The 23,958-nt window shown below is 43.2% G+C and overlaps 1 long non-coding RNA gene across 1 annotated transcript in view; it reads right to left on the reverse strand.

Moving 5' to 3' along the window:
• The window catches only part of LOC107180455, a 44,527-nt gene extending 21,333 nt beyond the window's left edge, over positions 1–23,194 (reverse strand). Inside the window, exons 1-2 of the long non-coding RNA XR_001511214.2 lie at positions 23,110–23,194; positions 21,134–21,265 (exon numbers count right to left, since the gene is read on the reverse strand). This is a non-coding gene — a long non-coding RNA (uncharacterized LOC107180455). The remainder of the gene's footprint in view (positions 1–21,133; positions 21,266–23,109) is intronic.
• Positions 23,195–23,958: the final 764 nt, after the last annotated feature.

The following is a 23,958-nucleotide window of genomic DNA, read 5'->3' on the forward strand; positions in this document are numbered from 1 at the left end:
ATGTTTCAAAACTCCACACATTGGTAAAGACGTATGCAATATCGTACAGAGTCTGTCCCACCTCTGCTGTGAATAGAAAGGCTGTTCTTTATGATGTGAAACGTGAGACATTCAGGAACAGGTCCTTCCAATATGTACTGTTTTGCCAGTGGCTGTCCAACGCAGCTTTCTAATTCACCAGATTCATTGCTCTTGTCATCACAGACACGATGATTTTTCATTAGCGCCTTCACCAAGGTCTACGTGTGAACATAGCGCTTAGTTAACTCATGAGAAGCTGGAAATGGATGCCTTCCCGTTTGGCCGTTTGCCAGGATGAGTACACGATTGGCATGTGATCGTGGGGTTCGCAAACATCTGTCTCTTTTGAGATCACACGGTACCTACCGTTGGCTGTTGGGTCAGTGACCAAGACTCTTTTCCAGATCGTCACCACAGTTAGGATAAAGTAGCAAGGGCTTCTGACTGTCGAGCACATTTGACACTTAGGTAAGCATTCCGCTTGGTAATATAAAATGCATCAGTCCTTTTAAACAGATGGCCTGGGAGAATGTCTCTGAGTTTACATTCGAAAAAATACGTTCCCTGCAAAGTTCCCAGGCACATTTCCCAAAGTGGGAAGATACCGGATCTGAAGTGACAGGCAACAGAGGTCTCCCGTCCCTGCCTTAAGATCGCTTTGGAGCCTGGCTCCCAGCCACGTCCGTGATCTCTCCCGAGACAGACCCGATGAAGCAGAGGAACCTGGCACTGAACCCCAAAACAGCAGAGGCCTGTGAGAGTGGGGGCTTTCCCCAGTCAACGTTATGCAAAACGCACCCTTGGATCCCATAGGCACGTACGGAAAATTAAGGGTCAACATGTCAGTGGAAACGGCACAGGCACCTTGACCAAGCACGATGCATGTAAAAGAAGGAGGGACTGGAGACCCAGGGCCCCTAAAGCAAAGAGCTCTGTCTATCAAACAAGCATGTCTATCAAAGCACATGCACACCGTGTGTGATGAGCACCCTGCCCGGCTCATCTCCGTTTTAACGGCAGAGGGAGCTCAGTGGCACCAGGGGATCTGGCACCTGCAGTTTGCTGCTGTCTCCTGTTCACCAGACGGAAAGGTCCCCCTTCCCCCATTTGTCTTCCCTGAGAACTCGCACCCACCCTTCAAGGCTCAGCAAATGTATGAGCTTCCCAGGGAAACGTTTTATGAAATTTGGTGTCCCACAGGTGGTTACGTGGCTCTCCCAAACTGTGACCCATAGCGTGCTGTGTCTTTTGCATGTCACAGCCTGTAACTCCTGCCCTGAGACAGCGATCTCCCTGCAATGCAGGTAGGAACAGCCCCAGCCTCCCCCCCCGACCCCCTTCCTGTGCATGGGAGAAGCTCCCCTTTTCCTGGCCGCCATCATGAATCTCCCTATGTTTCGGGTGTGCCCTGGGACCAACTTGGCTCGTGGAGAGCTTGCACAGGTACGAGGTGTTGGGCCCCTTCATGGTACATTGAGGAGCGTTGAGTCTGGCCTGTACCCACTGGCTGCTCAGAGCTAATGACACGCAAGTGCATGCTTGTTTCATTGAAGCACAATTCACGTAAAATTAACGGGTGAAAGTGTGCAACTCAGCAGCACACTGAGTGTGCTCACCAGAGTGTGCCATGTCACCACGGTCTGGTCCCAGGACGTTTTTATCCGGCTCCAGAGGAAACACGGTGCGTGCTAACCAGATGCTCTGTATTTCCCCACCTCCCGCAGCCCCTGGAGACCATGACTCTGCTTTCTGTGTCCGGGTCTGCCCGTTCCGGACAGTTCTTATCAATGGATGTACGGCGGGTTCGTTTTAGCACAATAATTCCACGAAGGATCAGGCCACTGTGCCGATAACTGTACCGCAGAGTGAAATGCAGGCACGGAGGCGTTCTGAGACCTCAGAAACAGAGAAGCCACCCGCGATGCAGGAAAACTTGAGATCCGCACCATTAACTGATTGTCGGACATGACCCGGCCCGCCATCGATATTCCCGCCAGCCTGAGCAATACATATACCATGTTGGCTTCTCGTGTTCAAAAATCATCAGATATTGTTGCCTGAAGGTGGGAAAACGAGCAACGAATTCTTCCTCTTGTATGTTCTTGGGTCAGCTCGCGTCTTGGGTCAGATGCTCGCGTCTGTTTCTGATTTCTGCCTTTCCTTTGGCTTCCTTTAAACCCCAAGTACTGAACAAAGACGTATCCTCCAAGGAAGGTGTTTCATTGGGAGGGACGTTGTATAGCTATGTTCTCACACTGGCAAAGTCCCAATCAGGCAGGTGTCTCTTGGGTCGTCTTTGCACTTCGCCAGGTTTGAAAAGAGGGAACCAACCCACAGGCAGGTTTACCATACAACACAGAGAAGTTTCTTCAAGAAGTTTCCTTAATGCGAGCACAGCAACGATGCATTATTTCACAAGGGTAAGGCTTTCTTTACGGGGAAAAAAATCCCCTTGGGGCGCCTGGGTGGCTCAGTCAGTTAAGCCACCGACTCTTGACTTCGGCTCAGGTCATGATCTCACAGTTCGTGAGTTTGGGCCCCGTATGGTGCTCTGTGCAGACAGCTCTGAGCCTGCTTGGGATTCTCTCTCTCTCTGCCCCTCCTCTGTTTACACACTCTCTCTCAAAATAAACAAATAAACATTAAAAAAAAAAGAAAAAAAACCCATCTGGAATGTGGAACTTTGTATGCAGAGGACAATAATGTCGAGCCGTGAGCTTATCTGTCTTTTATTTTCATTTAGCCAAGCACCAAGTGTTTGGAGGGATGGGAAGAAAAAGTAATCTAAACAATAAAAAATATCAAGTTGACCTTTTACTGAGTACCCATCTCTGCAGCCCAAGGCAACAAGCTACATGGAGTTTCTTTTCATTAAACGAAATTATTCTATCGTATGAAACCGTCACCTTCATATTCATTTAACCTTTCTGATGGTTTTCTTGCCTGGGAGGCGTGCAAGAGGAAATGCCGAATGCAGAGAAAAAGGAAGAGGTTTTAAACTTCAACATAAAGCAACTGGCAGAGGGGTTTGATGTTCCTGTGGACGGGCCAAGAGCCCAGTCATGTTATGGTGGAAAGCATGGCTTTCTCCACCCTGAAACGAATGATGGCTTGGCAGTGTAAAGACTCTTAAAATAATGGTCCTCCTATGCTTTGGACAGAGGGTCTCCACTGCGTTGCACTCAACAGCTGAGACGCTAGAGGTCTTTCAGTGTTTTTAAAACAATGAATACGCTGACTTTCCCTGTGAAAGTGGTTCGCCCATAGTGTTGAGTCATGGATCTCAGTCTGCCTGTTGTTAGTTGTCACGAGAGGGTGCCTGCGGTAGAGACGACCACAGTCACAATGGCTTCCCCCAACAAGAATCCATTTCTTGCTAACCTCATAGTCTACACCAGGGGTTATTGCCCACACTGGGGAGAAACAGGTGCTCTTTCAAAGACTAAAAGGGGGCTTTACCTGTGCAAGGCAGGTAGAGGTGACCCTGGCCATTGGGGTTTTGCCATCAGACAGGATGAACGTAGCTTGCCAATGGCACCCACTGGTCTTGCCCAAAGCCCACTGACGAGAATTAACCCCATGGTTAATTCTCGTAAAGGTGGAGATGTGATGGGAATTCTAGACAGTGACAAGGAACAGGAGACCAGGCGATACTGTAGGGCCAAGCAGCCAATCTCCGCCACAATTATGCGCAGCGACTGGCTGCATGTAACGCAACATTGGGCGTATTTTGCTTTTATCTGCCTATCACAGTGAGATGGGAAAGGGAGTCCCTTCTACCTATTGCTTTCCACCTCAACGGTGAGTGCAGGACTCATTGGTCGTGACCACCACAGCTCACCCCTGCTCCCACAATCCTATTAAATATCTCTGCTGGATTTGTCTCCTCCTAACTGGAACCCAGCCTCGTGGCAGCCCAAAGGTTGGTATTTCTGTGAGATACAAATGGGTATCTGTGAAGCCCTATTTGCCCTCAGAAACCAATGTTTATGATCACTGAAAGAGGAGGAAGAGGCCAAAAGAGGAAAAGATACGTTTTTCGTAAAGATGGGTTCTCCAATGTAGCAGGAAAATGCCCCATGTAGGACTCTGGGCTGACAGTGTGGAGCCTGCTTGGGATTCTCTCTCTCTCCATCTCTCTTTCTCTCTCTCTGCCCCTCCCTCACCTTGTCTCAGCCTCTCAAAATAAATAAAAAACTTAAAAAAAAAAGAATAAGGTTTCAAGGAAACTGCAGTTGAAGAGTTTTTATGAAGACCCTTATATTTAAATTGATTTACTTATATACAATGTGTCTATAATATATAACATGTATGTAATATATATGTATTACATATTTATATATAGTATGTATGTATGTATGTATTATATATAATGTACATAGACATGTGTATAATATATATTATATATGTAATATATCTCTTACATACATACAACTAATACATAGGATAGAAGTATGTTAATTTATTTGCTATGTTTAGATAATGTAATGTATAATAAATGATAAACATATATTATGTGTAATATGATTATATTAAATAATGGTTATAGGCACACCTGGGTGGGTCAGTCACTTAAGTGTCTATCTCTTGATTTCAGCTCAGGTCATGATCTCTCACTTCCTGAGCTTGAACCCCCCGCATTGGGTTCTGTGTTGCTAGTGTGGAGCCTGCTTGGTATTCTCTGTCTCTTTTTCTCTCTCTGCCCCTCCCCCACTTGCTTTCTGTCTCCCTCAAAATAAATAAATAAACTTAAAAATAAAGAAATAAATAATCATTATAACATCATGTTATATGTATTGAATATATGTTATAACAGTATCTATGTGATGTGTGTCTATAATTATGATAGTATATACTAATTTACATAAGTACACATTTACAATAAGTTACAGGTTTTAGTGCTTTAAAGTTCTTTCATATACGGCATCGCACAAACCCGTCTCCCATGCACACTGCCCCCGGGTACCAGAATCAGACCATCCCAACGAGATGGCCGAGAAAGCAGTCGGTGAAGCTAGGACATCACTGAGCTCTGCATGATTCTACTCTGGTTGGATTGGCCCACATCTAAAGATACGTGTGATTTGTATATATTAACAGCCATGTTCTAAAATGATGTGTGTTTGTATTTGGCAAGGAAAACTGCTGGAAAGAAATATATATTCTCTGCACACGACAGCGACATGTATTCTGTTCCTTTGTGTTTTCCTTGGTAGTATATCACCCACTGAGGCTCCCATTGGCCCATGCAGACAAAATCCTGTCAGTCCCCCGGTGTCAAACAACTCTTAGGAATACTAATTCTCCATAATCACAACAAAGCTCAGATCAGCAAATAGAATACTATATACGTGCCTCTTAATTGATAGAGAAGACACTGTGATTCTATCACTTTCTAGAAGGTAGAGATTGCAGAGGGAAATGAACTAACTTCTGAACCCCACTGTGATTCAAAAGATATTCAGAAACCCAGGCAACTCCTACAGTCTATTTTAAACAATCACAAATGCCAACACGGGTCTGGACTCACCGTGACGTGTGCCTTCTCTCTCATACGTAGACATGTACGTGCATCTTGAGCATACCCAACGTTAACAACACCGTTCTGTCTTTGTCTACAATGCATCGCTATGTCATAACTCAGTTTCTTATTTCCTTCACTTCAAAGACCATGCACTTTTCTCTCCACCCTTAATAAAATCTATGCTTAACTTATATCGTAGATGCTCTTTGGACGGTCGCCCAGATCTCAGGAGAACAAAACCAATGCATCACCTATCATCATGCCATTTTCACGTGGAATTCGGGCAAAGTGATTTTCTTTAAGCTCCTTCCCGAGGCCACAACCCATTGCAAAATGGTTGCAAACGTCACCGTTCTTGGGACAACCAAACCCTTTAAAAAGTAACGGGTTTATTTTTTTAGAAATTGGAAGCACAGAGTTCCCACGAACCCCTCTCCCTGCTTACACAATCTGCCCTATTAATAACATCTGGCACTAGTGTGCTACATTTATGATAATCAATGAAAAATACGAATATTATTAATAAAGGGTTATAGTTTGCATTACTGGCTCTATCTTTGTTTTGGGCACTCTGGGTTTGGACAAATGCATAATGACGTGTGTCTGCCATTACAGACTCATACAAAATAGTTTCACTGCCCTAAAAATTTCCTGCGTTTTGTCTGCTCATTCCCCGCCCCCAAGTCTCCGGCAACCACTGATTTTTTTTTTTACTGACTCCATGGTTTTGCCTTCTCCTAAAACGTCATAGAGCTGAAATCATAGCATAGGGTGCCTTTTCAGATGGACTTCTTTCACTTATGAGCATGCATTTAAGTTTTCTCCATGTCTTTCCCTGGGTTGACAGCTTATTTCCTTGTATCCCTGAATGATATCCTGTTGCATTCACCTGTTGAAAGGCTTCATGGTTGCCAATTCCATTCTCAGGCAGGTACAACTTGCCGGCAGCTTCTGTCCACTTTCTGACTCCTTCGTTACCTGGCTGCCTGGAAAAATCCCAAGCTTAGAATTATCCTCGGCCTTTCCTGTTCTAAATCTATAAATCTGAGTGGTAGACCACAAGTAGAGTAATGACAGTCTTCCCAGCATAGTAAAAATAATCTTCCCCAAACCGCCCATCTTCCTCCATGTGGTTAAAAGAGAGGAGGGGTCTTACTCCTTGTTCAAAATGAATGAAGGGGTCCTGAGTGACTCAGTTGAGCGTCCGACTTTGGCTCAGGTCATGATCTTGTGCTTGGTGAGTTCAAGCCCCGCGTTGGGCTCACTGCTGTCAGCCCGGAGCCTGCTTTGGATCCTCTGTCTCCCTCTCTCTCTGTCCCCACCCCACTTGTGCTCTCTCTCTCAGAAAATAAAATAAAACATTAAAAAAATAAATGAATGGAAATAGAAGAGTCTTCCCTCTACTTGTCCTGTAGCTGTGATTCCGGACCTGAGTGATTTCTCAGGTCCTGTCAAGAGCCCACTGGTCTGGGTAATGGGTTCTCCTTTGCAGAGTGAGCATTATCCCTACCAGATGCCTTGTCAGAAGGAAAGAAGCGTGGTGCTATTGTCATTTGATGTCCTTCGAATCATAATCAACGTCTTGATTTCCGTGTGTGTGTGTGTGTGTGCGTGTGTGTGACACCTACATCAACTGGGGGGGAAAAATATTCAGAACCAATTGAACCAGTGACTCTCAACTCTGCATTTGGATGGTGATATTGGCAGTGGCTGCTAGGGAAGGCAGTGGAGGCAGTGGGTTCTGGGGGTACGGAAGCGGGTTTCTAAATTGCCAGTCTTGGAGGATGGAGAAATACGTAGAATGAAGATGGAAATGTTTCTCTATTCTCATAAAGTAATGAATGAGCTGTCATCATTAATAGCCACAGGGAAAGGTTGGCAGCTCGAGCCGAATGAATAAGAAAAGAGCGTGATAGCCTGTCCCTGCCTAATGAAGCCGAGAGATTAAAGATACTCAATCATAGCATTTTACCAGTACACCTGGATTCTCTTTATTAAAAAGGCATTTATCTAATGATCCATGGCAAGCTATTACCAGAAGTGGAGAATGGTGTTATTGATAGAAAGAGGATGAAAAGCCATCGAAGAAGGAATATTTCCTCACTGTAATAAACCTTGATAAAGTATTGATCTTTAAAGGAAAATTGTTGGTTTTGCGTTTTGTGCTGGGCTGTCGAGCTTAGTTAGAGAAAGAATTATTTAGCTGAATTCCCAGCACTTAGTGTTAATGAACTCAACACTTCTTTTTTTTTTTAAATCAAGTAATTTTCATGCAAAATCGTAGTTTGAGGATTGACATAGTGCTGAAAGAAAACTGCACGTTATTAAAAAGCAGACAGTATTACTCTGAGAGAATCCACGACTCAACCGATACCTTCTTCTAGATTTTGTCAGTATGTCTGTCTAAAGCAGCATTGGGAGGACAGGACAGAGTAATTGATGCACCAAAGTGATTCATAACATTCCTAGCTGTTCCTGGATTATTAAGCAATTCGGGGGAAAACAAACACAGAAATGCTTTTGCTGTGTTTAATCGGAAAACAGAGACAAGTCAGAACATATGAGAAGGAGAGAAAAAAAGACATCTGGAATTTGGTTAGAAAACCTGAAATGTACTTTGGTCTTGGTCTCTGTTGGTTCGTTGCTGGGTAGATGCTAAAACATGATATTCTTGGAATCTGCGTTTGAAACCACAGAAGCCTACTGTGATGTACATGAGCATCTATCAACACTTAGGTTCGAGGGAGTGTGATTTTAGTCCAGAAGGTCAACATAAGAAATATCTGTTTCCAGGATGCACACATTCTCTGGGAATTACACACATCGTCGATTACAGCAAGGGTATTTTTCTAGCATCCTGATTGGAAGTATCCATGATACTGCATATTTAAAACATGGCAAAGGAAACATTCTGCCAAGTGAAAGGAGCCAGTCATCAAAGACGCAATGTAGGAGTCCATTTATATGAACTGCCTTGAATATGCACATCCATAGAGACAGAATGTAGATGGGTGGTTCCCAACTGGAGACGTGGAAATCAGGAAGGACTAGCCATGTGTGAAAAAGTGCCCTTTGTGGTGATGAAAATGATCTGGGATAGGCAGTGGAGATGCTTGGACAACTCAATATACTAAAACACACACACACACACACACACACACACACACACACACACTGGCTTGTACATTTTCTTTTTATTTTTTTAATGTTTATTTTTTGAGAGAGAGAGAGAGTGAGCATGAGCAGGGGAGGGGCAGAGAGAGGGGGAGACACAGAATCTGAAGCGGGCTCCAGGTTCCGAGTTGTCAGCACAATGCCTGATGTGGGGCACGAACCCACAAACCATGAGATCATGACCTGATCATGATCATTAACCGACTAAGCCACCCAGGTGCCCCTGGCTTGTACATTTTCAACAGCACATTCTATGGTATACGAATTACATCTCAAAAAAGCTGATAAAAACCTGATAGGATTCTTGTCAAGTGCGTACACTGGGTAAGATGCCAACGTGTTCAAATGGCTGCATCTTGACAGGTGGAAACCCACAGGCGTGCCTGGCTGTGACCATAAAACCCGTAAAAACCCCAAAATCTAGGTTTTTGTGCCTCAGAGAATGGTTCTTGGATGAGCAACACGACAATTTCCTGGGGGTGAACTTCATGCCAGACTCTCAGGCATTGAAGCAGGATCTGCATTTAGGAAGATGTCAAGGGGATGGTGGGCACATTCACACTTATGTTTACGACGTCCTGAGCGATACAGCGTGCCATGCAGGGGTCATTCTGCTGAATGATTTTTTTCCAATTGCACCTCATGTGTTTTGGGTTAATGTTTGAACTAGATGGACTGCCTTTGTAGAAACAGAAGCGGAGACCCTGTCTTTTTGCCTTCAGACCGCAAGCCACTCTTTAGTGCTAACTGTACTGTTAGCTCAACTCACTTTGGAGGTGAGTAAGTGGGAAATAAAATAACCCTCATGTGTAATCAAGTCTTACGATGACATCAGTGCCACGTTGCTATAAAAGTGCCATGTCACGTGTCTTCTGCGTACATTGGTACAGCCACCGTGGAAAACGGTATGGAGGTTCCTCAAAAATTTAGAACTAGAAATACCATATGATCCTATTAATTCTAGGGTTTATTTCCCCAGAGAAAACAAAAATACGAATTCAAAAAGATATAGGCACCCCTGTGTTTATTGCAGCATTATTTACCACGGTCAAATTAGGGAAGCAGCCCAAGTGTCATCACTAAGATGAATGCATACGGAACACGTGGTACATATACACAATGGAATATTACTCAGCCATACACAAGAATGAACTCTTGCCATTTGCAACAACATGGATGGAGCTGTAGACTATTCTGTTAACTGAAATAAGACAGTCAGAGAAAGACAAATACCATGTGATTTCACTCACACGTGGAATCTCAGAAACAAAACAGATGCACACACAAAACAGACTCCCAAATACAGAGAAGAAATTGCTGGTTGCCAGACAGAGGTGGGTAGTTGGATGGGTGAAATACGGAAAAGAGATCAAGAGCTAGAAAATAAATAACCATGGACATGAAAAGCACAGCATGGGCAATAGAGTCAATAATACTGTAATACGTTGTTGGGTGACTGAGGAATACTCTATACTTAGTGAGAGGAGCCCTGGGTAATGTATGGAATTGTTGAATCGATATGTTGTACATCTGGAATTAATATAAAATTGTATGTTAATTATACTTCAATACAACGAAGAAATGGCATCTTAAAAAAGACAATAGTAGGAAAAATATGAAGAGAAAAACTACCTTCGATGAACTCAAATCCATGCCTAGATGCAGATTATCGCATTTAAAGGCCTCGGAAGAGCAACCGTGTATGTAGATAGCCTAAAATGACGGTGTGTGTGTGTGTGTGTGTGTGTGTGTGTGTGTGTGAATTTGACAAGTTTCAGTATTTATGAGCCTCTGTTAGTTTTCTGCAGAATAGAGATAATGCCCATGGCCTCCTTCCTTCAGAAAGACTTTTGATCCAAGAAACTTACGTGTGCGAAAATGTTCCATAAATTATATGATGACGTGAAAATGACTCCTATTTTATCAACAAGACTGCTTCGCGCTGAATTTATAGTTTCTTTGTGGAGAATGCTTCAGACAATGATACTGTGTTCACTTTGAAAATTTTCCTGCCTCTCCTACTAAAATTAGACGCAGACGCAGTCTTGTTCCCGTATGTTTGTTAATTGGGATTATGAATTACCTCTTTGAAATGTATTTTCTCTAAGGTTTATTGCCTCATTTTTCATTGTGTGTACATGCTACGTGGCATTTCGCTTTTCTTCGCTAGCCCACGGACTGGCTTTGGCGAAAGAGAAAAATAATTGGAATGAAATGAAGAAAATCTTCATGTTGAATGCAAAATCATTACCCCATAACCACCTTTTTTAAAAGCAGGAACACTTCACAATTAGCTTTTCCATCTTGTACCAAAGCCTTCATCCCAAGTTCTTCCTGGGCCATCATTTAGTCCACTGCATTCTTATGATCTGTTTGTACGAATGGCTTTCTTAAAGATGTCTTGGAGAGATTATCTTCATAGCTTCTCCTTTTTAAACAAATGCTAGCTTACATAGTCCTGAGGACCATCAGCCTATATTCACGGTGCATCCGAATATTAAGGCAGCACAAATTCTCAGAGGGGTATAGATGGTTTTGTATGATAGGAACTAGTACGTATAGGGTTGACATTTCTTTCATTTATGCAGCCAGGAATAGTTCTTGAGAGCATAGACCGAACTACACTGTCTGTGCTATTCTGAGAATAAACATGCAAATTTGAAGGATGTCGCCTTTTCCATTTTAAACATGAAAAAGTACACCTGGGGGCCTTGGTGGAAAAATACATTCAAGGGCCACCCCGGTGGCTCAGTCGGTTAAGCATCCAACTCTTGGTTTCGCCTCAGGTCATGATCTCGGTTTGTTGAGTTCCAGCTTCGCATTGGGCTCTGTGCTGACAGCACGGAGCTTGGTTGGGATTCTCTCCCTCTCTCTCTCTGCCCCTCCACATGCAGTAATTGAAATTCCTGGCTTCATGGATGTTCACATATTTCCATTTTAGCTTCTGGGAACTATGGAGAGAGGAAAATAGCTCTCTGTTCGTGGTGGTGTAGGTTATGAAGTCAGAGACCAATGCATGGAGACAAGAAGTTGCCAGGACCTGGGGAGGAGGGCACAGAGATTGCCCACTAAATGCCGTGTGTCCAGTCTGAATCCCTACATGACTTTAATGTAATTTAACCTTGGAAATGAAGCATATATCATCCTGACTTCCTCCATGTGAAGCAGTAATAAACTGATTAGTCACTGGAGGGTGGGCATTGAGGCACCAGGGACAGCGGGCATCTGTGAGCAGCTAGGAGGCCACGTGGGCCCCAACACAGTGGTAGAGTCCCCCTGCATCACTCTGCACCCTTGCAACTTTCTTGTGATTGATGCTGGAACCCAGGCTGCTTCCCAGATCTGCACCAATGGTTCACGTGGAAGTCAGGAAGGTCAGTCAGATTGTGTCAGGATTCAGCACGTTTGGGCCAGGCCTCCAGCCACGTCCATCTGTGGACTCACTCTTGCCTCAGGGACACTAGCATTGGGAACCACTGGGTTCCAGAGACACAGCACCCCTTCTTACATTCCCATTCCATGGGGATCCTGCCTTCAATACAACTGTTCTTGGGACGCTCTCTCTCTCTCTCTGTTGGCCTCCATTATATGTGTTTCAGGGGTATGTATATAAAATGTACCATTTTAACATTTATTTATTTTTGAAAGACAGAGACAGAGTGTGAGCAGGGGAGGGGCAGAGAAAGAGGGAGACACAGAATCCGAAGTAGGCTCCAGGCTCTGAGCTGTCAGCACAGAGCCCAATGCAGGGCTGGAACTCATGAATCGCGAGATCATGACCTGAGCCGAAGTTGGATGCTTAACCAACTGAGCCAACCAGGTGCCCCTAAAATGTGTCCTTTTAACCATTTTTAAGTGTACAGTCTCCCGGCATTAAATACACTCCATTGTTGGGCAACCATGCCCACCGTCTGTCTGCAGAACTTTTCCATCTCCCCAAACTGAAGCTCTCACCTTATTAAATGCTAAGTCCTCAGCCCCCTCTCCCAGATGCTGAGAGCCATCCTCCACTTTCCGTCCCTATGAATGGGACCCTGTACGTTCCATATAAGTGCAGTCATACAGAACTTGTCTTTTTGTGACAAACCTATTTCACCCAGCATAATGACCTCAAAGTTATCCATGTTGTAGCATGGCGGCACTTCCTGCCTTTTTAAAACCCAATTGTATGTTTGTGCCCCATTCTACTGCATATACTTCTCCCTTCATCTGCTGGACTTTTACACTGCTTCTACCTGTGGGGCACTGTGACTAATGCTGCAGTGGACATTGGTGTACAAACGTGTGTTGAGTCCTGGCTTTCAACTGGTTTGGGTATGTATGAAGGCGGGGGATGTCATACGGAGTCAAGCTAAGTCATATGGAAAGTCCATGTTTAACTTTCTGAGGAACTGCTCTGTTTGGAATTTATGGGTTCAAGAAACTTCTAGGTAAGAAAGGCAAATCTCTCTTTAAAATTTCTGAGGGAGCTTTGTTACCAAAAAACAAAACAAAAACAAAAAGTCCCCTAAATGAGCCTGAGGACAACTAGGATCTGGTTCCTGGAAAGCGCCACCATTCAAACCTTGGGTAGGAAGAGGGGAGGATTGAGAAAACCACAAAGATGAGGACATCGGTAAAGCATCCTGCCATATAAACCATCCACCAACGTAGTAAGGGAGTTTTGTCTGCACATTTGAAGAGTGCTTACATTTTAGGGACACATGCCCACTGAAATATAGTCATTCCAATTCTAGAATAAAGGTTGGCATTTTTCATGCAATTTTGTAAATGTCACGCATGAATCTCCAAAGGGGGTTCAAAACCAACATCAGCTCCTTTGTATATGGCTACACCCAGCGCGATAATAATTTGATGTGAGTTGTGCTTCTTTACAAATGCATTCTGGTATCACTCATGAGTGCCTGCCTGTTATCTGGTCTTGCTGGTTAAGATTATGTATCCCATAAAAAGAATAACTCGCGCTCTACTGCTTGATCCATCCTGCAATGCATTGTGCACCTTGCCGTGGATATGCGGTGTGCACCATCCAACGGGCAGTGGGGAGACTGAGGCGCTGGACGTCTTGTGGAAACAGGATCCCTGAGATCTCCCATCTCATTCTTGGTGCATAGCCACCTGCGGCCAGACTTGAGCCTCCCAACATTCGGCAGATGTCTTACAAATCAAGTTGTGGGATCCTTTTTTGTTTCTCCATTCACTCTCCTTTGATCTAACATTTAGAAATTCTATTTGAGACCTTGCTGTTGCGGGTTGCCACATGGTGCCGTATATCAAATGAGTTAAGCAAATCCAACTGGGCCACGAAAGGAATATCTTTCAATGCCTGCTCTAATTTTGAAACGTATTTAATATTCATACTCCGATTTGGGTCACTTCATGTGAGGTACTACCACTACCAGCCACGTCATGGTAGTAGCTTGTCCTTAAGAGCACTGAGTATCTTGTTGAAGAAGTTCTTCCTTTCTCGTGTCCATTCCTGGGAAGACCAGCCATCGTGGAGCCCCATCGTGATTCTACTTTGCCAGTCAGGGTTCTGCAACAGAGTATGAAGTCCTCAAGGGCAGATATCTTTTTTGCTCGTCCTTTGAGTTCCATTTTCAACTGAAAGCTTTACAAGAAGAATGTGTCTACTGCACGTCGCATACATGTAGAGAAAAAGGAAGAAATGAAGGAGACAAGGGAGGAGAGAAGGGACTCAGATGGTGTTTATGCAGCAGCATCCAACGAGTTACAACCCGTTAGACGGGACTTCCGTTTTTCACTCTTCCTAAGTCATACAACTGAGCTTGATGAAACCCGTCTGCCATTATTCTGCCCACTGAGTTTGTCCCCTGAAAAGAGGGGTCCGATCTTATCTGACTGATGTCTTCTTTTGTGGCCCCTAGAAGGGGTCACTGATTTTTCTTTACAAAAGGGTGGATTTGGCTTGCCTTGCTGCAGGGGTATTTCTCTTCAGGAGAGGCTGCAGCTTCCCAGGCTCCAGAGTCCAGAATGCATCTCAAGGTGATGGGTTTGGTGACTCGATTACATGATGTGAGCTCAACCTAACCACTGACTCAGGGAGACACAGATGACCCCCCTTAACACCTTACACCTGGTCTCTTCTTGGCTTTTTGGGGGAGACCAATATACTCTGTGGAACTCTTTTGTACAACTGGTCGACCCACAGGTAGATGACGCCATGTGGTGCCATGCAGCTCACTTCTCAGCAAGAACTTCTTCAGCTGTCAGCTCCTCAAGGGTCCACCATACCAGTGAGATAATTTTGCCTGTGGGGTGATGGGTGCTGGACATTTGTGCGGCTGATGAGCCACATTTGTTCCTGTTTTTGATCCCAGGGGGCAGAAAACCTTTCTCTTCCTTTTTCCTTTCTTCTTTTACCTGTCTGATCTTGGTCAAACTGAATTTACAGATTTATCTAACAGTGTTTCCTCCATAATTAGGAGAAAAGAATGAACCATTGTGTTAGGGTTCCCTGGAGAAACAGAACCAGTATATGCACTGTGGGGTTGGGGCAGACGGAGGGATGAATATTCGGAGCACGGGGGATTTTTTAGGGCAGTGAAACTATTCTGTATGATAAGCTACGGTGGACACCTGGTCAAAGTCAGGAGGTCCAACACCAAGAATGCACCCAAATGTGTACTATGGACTTTACAGGATGAGAACATGGCACTGTGAGCTCATTAGTTGTAATAAATGTCCTACTTTGATTGACGTGGATAACGGGGGAGGCTGTGCATTTGTGGGGGACAGTGGGTGTATGGGACTTCTTTGTCTCTTCTTCTCAACTGTGCCATGAAACTAAACCTGTTCTAAAAAATAAAGTCTTTTAGGGGCACCTGGGTGGCTCAGTTGGTTGAGTATCCAACTTCGGTTCAGGTCATCATCGCAGGTACATGAGTTCGAATCTCGCACGGGGCTCTCTGCTGTCAGAGCAGAGCTCACTTTGGATCCTTGTCCCCGCCCCCGCCCCCCCCCACCATGTTCCTGTTCACTGTCTCTCAAAAATAAACATTAAAAAAAAAAGTCTTTAAAAAGAAAAATACAAAAGCATCAAATATTTATTTTAAAAACATGAAGGGCATAGGTTTTAGGCATTGGATTGAATTATGTGCCCAATGTTGGTCCTTCTGACATACTTTTTAATAACATAACAAAATTACATTTTATGTCTAGTTCATTGAGTAATTTATGTGGAAGCACATTTACTATAAACATTTTCAGGGCACATCCTGGAAAATGGCATTCATAGACTTTTGTTTTCTTGTTGCCATAGTTGCAGAAAGAAGTTGCTGAAGAACTTTAATAAATATTTGGAAAACTGTAAGTTTTGACCCGAATTGTCCTTGTGGTTTAACAGCAAGCTTTCTTATCATGTTAATGGCCTTGTTAAAATCCACAATCGAGTCCTTGTTATTTTGTAACTTAGTGTCAACAAAATCAAAATAAGCTCCTCTGTTTCACATCACATGTTTATTTTCATGATAGAAGCCTGAGGCACCAAATTAAAGGCCTTTCTGGAAAATCTGTCATAGTCTGAAGCCTTCTTCCTTCTGAAGAAGGAGGAGCATCCGACTACATCAAAAAAAAGAGCCTTTAAAAAGTTCAAGATGATTTCAAATGAAATTCCTAATAGTAGATTTTCTAGAAGTCAGTTAAATTTTATTGTGCACATTATCATCTTTATAGAAGTTGGAAAATCTCTAGGGAAGTGAATTAAAGTTGATTCTTTTGCTTGTAATAAAATAAAGAATATCCTATTTTACCTAAGGGGATGTCTTCGAAATGACTTTTAAAGTAAAAATCATAAAAGTAAAAAAAGAAAAAAAAAGAAAGAAAGAAAGAAAGAAAGAAAGAAAATCCAGGGAGACTGTCTCTATCATTGTTCCTTTTTCTTTTTCTTTTCTTTTTTTTTTTTGTCCAACAAATTATATAAGTAATGCTCTATAATAAATCTTGGGAGTATCATTTCTTCACCCTTCCCAGAGAGTATGGTGGATTTGTTGGCTGATGAGAAAGTTGTCTGGTCTGAAGGAAATTCTCGGTGGGCAGGAGGTAGGTCCATATGCCAGAAGGAGTGCATGATTAGCTGAACTCACAACTACTCCTGTGTCCCTGCAGCCATGGAAACGTGGGAGCACCTTGGCCTCTTGAAGGCTCTAGAAAGATGGGCTTCTTTGGATCTCCCTTGCGACTTTGTCCCTGCATATGATTTTTCTCTGCAAGTCACGATGGAATATGTTTGACACTGGGGCCATATGGGGGTGGTGTCTCTGGATTCATTGATATCCATCAGCTGAGGGAATAAATAGTCATTTACTTGGAGGCACCTGTGAAAAGAGAACTGACTAGTTCAGATGATTGACGGTGTTTCTCTTAAGGGGCCTGGAGGGATCTGCATTCTCAGCTCAAATGCTCCCATGGTACAATGGATGCAAATTTAGCCTTGAACCTGCTTGGTGTCTACACCTGTTGTATGGCTAGTGAGGTGAGTGTGGGCTCACATGGACAGACCCATGATCACCAGTGACCCCTGCATATACCTTCTCCTTCCACTTACGGACCCCTCATCCTGCTTATTAAAGTCATGCTGTGTATGGTGATTTCCAACATCTGTGTGTCTTCCTTATTGTTTACCGAGAATCAACCTCAAATATAAAGTCAGTGAGCACAGAGACCTTGTGTAACAGTCTCTACCTACCCAAGTAGTGGGTACATGGTAAATATATGTTGGTAAATATCTGTATTTGAATGCCTGTGTCCCCCTCCCCAAAATTCATGTTGGCATCCTAACCCCCAAGGTGATGGTGTTAGGCAGTGGGGCGGGATTCCTTCCACTTTAGGGTGGAGTCCCCATGGTGGGATTAGGTGTCCTTTTAGAAGAGACTCCAGAAAGCCCCCGGCCCTTTCCATCATATGCCGGTGCAGTGAGATGATGTCGTCCATGAACCCAGAAGCAAGGCCCTCAGCAGAAACTCCATCTGCAGGTGCCTTGATCGTGGACATCCAGCCTTCAGAACTGTGAGAAGTAAGTTCCCTTGTTCATAAGCCCCCGGGTCCACGGTTTCTCTTATAGTAGCCACAGCAGAGTAACACGTATAGAAAGTAGGTGGTCGTTGTCGACAATATCCTGACACCTTTCTTGATCTCAGAAAGTATCCGAAGGGAATAATTAATAATATAAATTACTTCAAAAGACCAGCTCCACAGAGATTATAAGGGAATATTAATAAGGTTAAGTGGTGGCTCATGGAAAATGGAAACATCGGGAAGGCTTCTTTCCACGTTCGGAGGCTTCCATTCAAGAGAGAACACTGCGTAGAGCCTGACCCAAAGGCATCGTTGTATTTCCCCACAAACGATCTACTTCCGTTTGATTTGCCTTAGTCTTTTGAATGGCCTGAGGGGCCCACTTTATCTTAGCCAATTCTTAGGATTAAAAAACTATGTCCTCATATGCCTGCCTCTCATAATTGTGTCTACCTTTACCAGGAGAACTCGGGAATGAAACACAAAAGGAAAACTGATGCCAGTTCCCATTCTCTTTCAGAATGGATTACGTTAAGAATCAAGATCAGAGAGGGCAGACTGAGCGGGCACCGGGGTGGCTCAGTGGGTTGACCCATTGACTCTTGACTTGGGCTCACGGTCGTGGGACTGAGCCCCGCGTCAGGCTTTGCGCTGACAGCAGGGAGTCTGCTTGGGATTCTCTCTCTCCCTCTCTCTGCCTTTCCACCCCCCTCAAGGTAAACAAATAAACATTTTTAAAAAAAGATCAGAGAGGTCAGGAGAATTATTTGAGCCCTAACGGGTAACCTAAACTACATACGCATCCATCTGGGGAACAGGGAGGTCATTCATCAGAAATAGAAACTGATTTCTGAAAACAGTATATACCCTCTACACCTCCGTATTCTAAATGTGTCTGTTGTGCTCTCTTTATAGAGTCGCTTTGCTCATTCTGGGCATAGCCTTTTTGCTATCCTTGCTAGAGAATCCTTCCAGGTATTCTGACAGCCTGGGGAAAATCTTGCAAATGGCAAAGGAACAGGTACCCGGAGATGTGGGCAGAAGAAATAGCGTTATCATCCATGCAAATTTTAGGCAAAGTAAAAAAGAATAATATACTTTTTTTCATAACAAGAAAGGGTCTTCTCACTGGCTATTGTAGGAGAGGTTACCCCGTATACTGAAGTCAGCGTTTTGCTTTAAGGACCTTGCTTATCAGTATTTGATTAAGGGTTTTCTAATCAAGTTAGAACAGAACCGACAGGGTCGTGTCTGTGCAAACTCTGACCCAGCATATCCCCAGCACCTGCTGTTTCCTTGCTGTTGCTACATTCCCCATGAACCTGACACGCTCAGTGTCTGCTATTGTACCACCCGACTTAAATTTCCCGACTCTTTGGGGTTGTTTCTCCAAAGACACTGGGTCACTCTGTGAAAATGTTCGCCACTCACTAAACACGAGGGTGCGACTTAACTGTGAGAGTGTCACTGTAAATAAACACGCCACATTCTGAGATTGGGGGGAGCTTCTAAAAGGACACCGACCCCCTAAACGCCTAACTGGAAAAACGCATGTCCTTTGGAAAGCACTTGATTCCCTCCGGAGAGGATGTGACAGTCAGGGAGCCCTCACAGTGCGTGGGGACAGGGCTCTACAAAGCTAATTCCGTGGGTGTATCTGCTAATGGAACATCTTAAGGTAAATGGTATCAATGCTATTCTCTTTGCTATTATCAAATGTCAATAACAAAAACAGGAGACCAGAAATTCAGTATAAAAGCCATGGGCTAAAGTTTCAGTCTCCGTGAAGCTCAGTGAATACTTTCCATTGCAATGCAAAAGATGAGAACATTTATCACGTGTTTTTTTGTTTTTTTTTATCCTGCTCCATGACCTTTGGGACAGTTTATTATGAAAGGAAAGGGTATTCAAGTATTCTGACAAGTTGAAGGCGTACAGACGAAGCACTGAGAGCTTGTCTTATCCGCCCAGCCTTCACTGATGGCTTATTTGAATGTAGTTCTGAACCAGCCTGTGAATATTCTTAAATCTCCTCCACACTCAAAATAAATTTAAAAAATAGTAATAGTTCAGTAACTTGCTTATGGTCTCACGAGTTGATTTGTGGCCACGGTAATCTGATGTTATTAAAAAAATAATAAAAGGCAGGGACTCACTCTGTATAAAAAGAGTAAGATATATCTCAAATGGCACATGCATTAGAATATAATGTTTTAGCTGAATTCAGTATATCCATCCAATGGTTTTTTTTTTTTATCTAATCTGTAGAGAAGCTGGTTATGCATTGCTCAGCCCAAGAGAATTGAAAAAGAAATATTCATGATTTAGTTTTTTTTTTTTTTTAATGCCCGGAGCCACTGGGCTTGATGGCATATCAATTTTTGGCACAGTTTATGGCTTTTCTTTCTATTTTATTATACATTTGAGAATACACATTGAGTCTGTTAATCAAGATGGATCCTATATTAAAACTGGGTATGTATTAGAGCGAAAATATAAATTGCAGCAACATGGACCATTGGCCTATGAGCTTTCTCTTTGGATTGTGTGTTCATCTTGAGTGTGATGGGCATGTACCTCCTCTGGCTTGGGTCGGGGTTCCCAACCTCCTGCGCTCAAAAGTCTGGAAGTTTTTAAAGAGATGCAGGAAAAATGGTCACAAAACGCCATGTTCCACACTGTAAGTTATTATTGTAAACTTTGACAGAGAAGGAAAAAATGACCCCCGAGTGCCTTGAAGAGGACACGAAGAAGTGTTCCCCAAATATGAAACCCAGAAGGGAGCGTTTCCAGCCACTCCTGAGAGACGAAGGTTGTCATTAGTAAAAAAAAAAAAGTGGATGATGGTCTTTACAGATCAGGAGGTTGAGCGTCTAACTCTTGATTTCACCTTAGGTCACCATCTCGCGGCTCGTGAGTTTGAGCCCCGTGTGGGGCTCTGTGTTTGTAGCTAAGTCTGGGGCCTGCTTCGGATTGTGTGTGTGTCTCTCTCTCTGCTCCTCCCCAGCTTGTATTGTCTTTCTCTCTCTCTCTCTCTCAAAAACAAATAAACATTTAAAAAAATAAAAAAGAAATAAAAAGAAATAATTCTAAATTGGTTGGTCCTCCGGGAGTTTGGTAGAAACAGTATTTTTGTTGAGCAGCACATATTTCAAATGCAACCCTCCAAGAATTTCTACAGATACAGCTCCGGGAACACCAGCTCATTGTAGCATGCTCCCAATGACAACAAAAACCCAAAAACCCAAGGAAAAGACGCAGGCCACCCGCCTATACTCTAGTCTGTACGGGATGTTTCCAGAAGGAGAATCAGACGTTCAAGGCTACCAGAGACTTTGCGGACATGGGAGCTATGCTTTTGTAGCAGGTGTCATTTACCTTGGCGGCAACAGAGGGAGCTCTCACAAAGTTGTGTTTCGGCAGAACTACAGGAAAATGTGACCATGTTGTTAAGTTGCATGAGGATTTTTCCCATCTGTGTTGCACGGCATGCATCATCGACATGGCACCCTGGATGACAATGGGGGGATAGTGATACGGTGTGGTCCTGTAGCAAATGCTCTCGGTAGGTGACAAGTGTTTATTTTATTTGTTTATTTTAATATTTAATTATTTTTGAGAGAGAGAGAGAGACAGAGCATGAAAGAGAGAAGGGCAGAGAGAGAGGGAGACACAGGATCCAAAACGGGCTCCAGGCTCTGAGCTGTCAGCACATGGCCAGAAACAGGGATGTCCTCAGAGAGGATGGATGTCAGAGTTCACACAGACACTTGGTAGTTTTTTTTTTTAATGTTTATTTTTGAGAGAGAGAGAGAGAGAGAGAGAGAGAGAGAGAGAGAATCCCAAGCAGGCTCTGAGCTTTCAGCACAGAGTCCAACACGGCGTTCAAACTCACAAAGTGTGAGACCGTGACCTGAGCCAAAGTCGGACGCTTAACCGGCTGAGCCACCAGGCGTCCCCATTTGGTAGTATTTTTAAGGTGGGTGAACTTGTCTTGCTCTGTGTTGCTTATGATCATACTAAAGAATATTAAATGTCAGCAGATACAAAGTAAATTATAAGCGGCACCTAAATATTCATATGTATTTATCATTTATATACACAGTAAAACCTTGGATTGTGAGTGACTTGTTCTGCGAGTGTTCCACAAGACGAGCAAACATTTCTAATACATTTTTACTTGATGAACGACAGATGTCTCGCATTAACGAGTGGTACGTGATGCCCAATGCCACGTGATTACAACTGAGCCAATGTTCTTGAAATTCGCTTTGATACACAAGTGCTTTGGATTACAAGCATGTTTTTGGAGCGAATTATTCTCGCAAACCAAGGTTTTATGGCGTGTATATATACTATATAAGTAATTTATATAATATATATAAATATACACATAATATATTTGTATTATGTAAAATGTAATATGTAATGTTAATAATTTGTAATATATGTACACATAAATATATATATTACATAGATATAATTCATCTTGAATTATAATATGATCAAAGCCTCCACAACTTGCAACTGTGATATGGTTATAAAAATGTTATATTTAGGGACGCCTGGGTGGCTCAGTCGGTTGAGCAGCTGACTTCGGCTCAGGTCGTGATCTCACGGTCCGTGAGTTCAAGCCCCGTGTCGGGCTCTGTGCTGACAGCTCAGAGCCTGGAGCCTGTTTCAGATTCTGTGTCTCCCTCTCTCTGACCCTCCCCCGTTCATGCTCTGTCTCTCTCTGTCTCAAAAATAAATAAACGTTAAAAAAAATTAAATTAAAAATGTGATATTTAGGGGCCCCTGGCTGGCTCAACTGGTTAAGCGCCCAACTCTTGATCTCAGCTCAGGTCACGAACTCACGGTTCATGGGTTCAAGGCTGTGCTCGAGCTTGGCGTTGTCTCTCCCTCTCTCTGTCCCTGCCCTGTTTGTGTTTGCTCTCTCTCAAAATAAATAAACCAACATTAAAAAGAAGTGATATTTAAACATATACGTAAGTATAATGCATACGTACATAAATACATTTCTTTTTGTTACATGCAAAGTTATAATTGTGGGTGGGTTTCTCAGGTTTATAAGTCACAATAAATGTACTTATTCCAAGCAGGGACCACACTGTCAGTGCAGATCCCCACGTGGGGCTTGAAATCAAGAGTCAGATGCTTAACTGAGTGCCCATATGATGATGGATATTTTGAAGGGCATTTTTTTAAAATTAAAAAATATATATTTTATAGAAATGTTTGACTTCTCCTGTTGTAAAGGCAGTGTTTTCATTATGTATCGCAACCATTTAGATAACGTGATACCAAAAAATAAATAAATCACATGAAACCTTCACTTCCTGTCGAATACATACTTTTTAAGCAGGCTGGTATTAAATCTTGGTTTCATTTCTAAATTGCTGTGAAACTTCTGGAGATCCACTTAATGCTCTGATTGATTTGCAAGTCTTCACCTGAGAAATAAAAATGCAAACCAGTATCATGCAGTGGCAGAGGAATTAAAAATATAATGCACTAAAAAAAATGCCCTAGAGATCAACAGCTTTGCCAGTGACACGTGTTATTGGGGCATCCTTGTATCTGTGAGGACCTAGCAGGAAATCAGTGTAAGGTCAACCGTTAACTGTTGGGGGTAACATATTCTCCATGAGTTACAGACTGACAGAGCCCTGACTGTGTGCTTGGATCCTAACTCAGTATTTCACATTTCCTCTCCCCAAAATACAGCCATCCAATGGCATTAATGATGAAGACTTTTGAAGACAAACACACTGTGTTTTAATGAAATTAAAACCAAAATTACCAGGCACCTGGGTGGCTTAGTCGGTCGAGTGGCCCACTCTTGATTTTGGCTCAGGTCATGATCTCATGGTTTGTGAATTTGAGCCCCGTGTTGGGCTCTGTGCTGACAGCTCAGAGCCGGCTTGGGATTCTCTCTCTCTCTCTCTGTGTCTGGCCCTCCTCACTCACATGCTGTCTTGCTCTCAAAATAAATAAACTTAAAAAAATACAAATGAATCATTTGAGGCAGTCAAAATGAAACAAAATCAGCCGTGCCCCTCTCTGCACAAATGTCATGTGGTATAAAAACCATTAAGATCCTACAGGCTGTGGGTGTGGTGTCTTCAGCTATGAGCCCATAGCAATCAATGAGAGAAAACGAGTGATTTCAGTGGGAATAGTACTTTACCCAGTAAGAGTGA

The sequence above is a fragment of the Panthera tigris genome, chromosome X (genome assembly GCF_018350195.1).
Source record: "Panthera tigris isolate Pti1 chromosome X, P.tigris_Pti1_mat1.1, whole genome shotgun sequence".
In the NCBI taxonomy this organism is placed as follows: Eukaryota; Metazoa; Chordata; class Mammalia; order Carnivora; family Felidae; genus Panthera; species Panthera tigris.